Raw genomic sequence first — 2,506 nt, forward strand, 5'->3', positions numbered from 1 at the left:
GGTGACAGGCTAGTCTCCCCCGTAGGTGACAGGTTAGGTGACAGGCTAGTCTCCCCCACAGGTGACAGGTTACTCTCCCCCATAGGTGACAGACTAGTCTCCCCCACAGGTGACAGGTTAGGTGACAGGCTAGTCTCCCTCGTAGGTGACGGGCTAGTCTCCCACATAGGTGACAGGTTAGTCTCCCCCATAGGTGACAGGCTAGTCTCCCCCGTAGGTGACAGGTTAGGTGACAGGTTGGGTGACAGGTTAGTCTCCCCCATAGGTGACAGACTAGTCTCCCCCACAGGTGACAGGTTAGGTGACAGGCTAGTCTCCCCCACAGGTGACAGGTTAGGTGACAGGCTAGTCTCCCCCATGGTGACAGGCTAGTCTCCCCCGCAGGTGACAGGCTAGTCTCCCCCACGGTGACAGGTTAGTCTCCCCCGCAGGTGACAGACTAGTCTCCCCCACAGGTGACAGGTTAGGTGACAGGCTAGTCTCCCCCACGGGTGACAGGCTAGTCTCCCCCATGGGTGACAGGTTAGGTGACAGGCTAGTCTCCCCCACTGTGACAGGCTAGTCTAATAGAACCAGCTGGGTGATCGGCTGATATCAACGTTTTACTTCTCTAACCTGGAGTTTTTGTTTCACGTTGCTCCCATTGTGAGTCCTCGTCTTCCTGGAGAAAGCCCAGTTCCCTACTGGGACATGTGGCCCAGCCCCTGGAGAGAGGCAGACACGCTGGGGCCACGCTGGGATGCTCCAGGGCTATTGCTGCCGCTTGAGGAGGCCCGTGTCCCCAGCGGAGCGAATGAGGCCCTCCTCTGTCACCACAGTGGACAAGGGGCGTGAGGGTGTGCCCAGAGTTAAGGAGACGTCCCGGGGACCTCCCGAGGCAGTCAGCAGACCGGTAGGTAGAGCGGCCTTCCGGCCAGTTCCAGGCTGGCGGGGCCCGCGTCTCCATAGCGATCAGGGACCTACCCGGCCTCCCCCAGGTGAAAACCCGACTCTGGGAGGCTCGGACAGGTCCCCAGCAATCGCGGAGCGGCCCTGGTCTGTGATGTGGTGGCGGGGACCTCTCTCTTACACACGGGTTGTACGTCAGCGTGGCTTCTGGGCCGGTGGTGAGGCGTTTCTGAGGCGAGGGAGCCCTTTCTGGCCCTGGCGGGCTTGGGGTCCGAGGGAGGGGAGGGAGGGACGTGGGCCCCGGGCCTGTGCGTCTCCTGCTTGCTGAGCGTCTCAGAGCCCGTGTGCAGCTGCGGCCTGACGTAAACGACACCCGGCACCTGATTTATAGGCTCCCACCATGAGGGTCTAACTGGGCGCGTTTAGGCGGCTTGTCCGGGGTGCCGTGGGAACCGGTCCGGAGGAGGAAGTTCTGAGCTTTGTTTTCTGCGTTGAGGCACGTGTTTTTGCAGTTGTAAATGTGAACAGGATTTCCACTAATGAGCCCTTGTGTGTCGAGGGAGTGTTGCTAGTGTTAGTGGGTCAAAGGTAATAGAAGGAGACTTTCCCGGAAGCCTCAAGGTAGCAGCGTATCGATTCTTCAGATCTGCTTGTTAAAGAATGATACATACATGATCATTTACCAGCCAGCCAGAGACTTGGGGTCAGAGGTCGGTGTCAGGTGGGAAGGGTCAGCAGGAGTCACAGTGATGCTGCCTGGGTCTGTGTCCCCTGCCCTCCTGACCCGTGACCACCCAGGGCCACCGAGACCCACAAAGTTCTCATCAACTGGGAAAGACCAGAGGGCGACTGTTGGGTTCAAACCGCTGTCCTTCCTCCCGCGGTGAGTTCCTCTCTCGCTTCTGGGGGGCGCCTGCACCGGTGGGGTCAGGAAGGCTGCGTCCCTGCGCTGTGTGCCGCGGGCCTGGGCTGGCGGGGGACCCGGAGCAGGGGTGCGGGAGGCCACCCCGGGGCCCACTGAGGCTGCTGTACGTAGTCATGTGCCTAACGAGCTTTTCCAGGCTTTCCTCCTGTGACCTCAGTGAGCTGAAACGTGCGACTAGGGTGGCGGCCGTCTGTTAACCTCTGTTGGAGATGTCTGTCTAGAGACAGAGACAGAGGGGCAGATGTCTGTCTAGAGACAGAGGCGGGGGAGATGTCTGTCTGTCTCTGTCTAGAGCCAGAGACGGCGGGGGAACAAAATCTCTCCAGTCACATGGTTAGTTTCATGCAGAGAGGCTTCATCATCCTCTTTCCCTCCCGTCCGGTGTCTCTCTATCTCTCTGTCTCTCTCCCCTCCCCCCTGCCGACCCCCCTCCCCCCAGCAAGCCCTACCCCAGGGGCTGGGCCCCATCGTCGTCGCAAGCACCTGTGTCCCCCGCAGCCTCTGCCCAGACCCGGGGGCGGGGGCTTCCCTGGAGGGAGTGTGGTGTTTGCAGCCACGGCAGAGTCATTCTGCGGCGAGGAAAAAGGTCACCGGCGGCCTACGAAAGGGTCCTGTGGATCCCGGGAAAGGGCCCAGGACGCAGTGTCTCCGCACACAGGCCATCGCCCCCCCCCCCCCCCCCCCCCCCCCCCC

This window comes from Herpailurus yagouaroundi, unplaced genomic scaffold (assembly GCF_014898765.1).
Source record: "Herpailurus yagouaroundi ecotype Mexico unplaced genomic scaffold, PumYag 162, whole genome shotgun sequence".
Classification (NCBI taxonomy): Eukaryota; Metazoa; Chordata; class Mammalia; order Carnivora; family Felidae; genus Herpailurus; species Herpailurus yagouaroundi.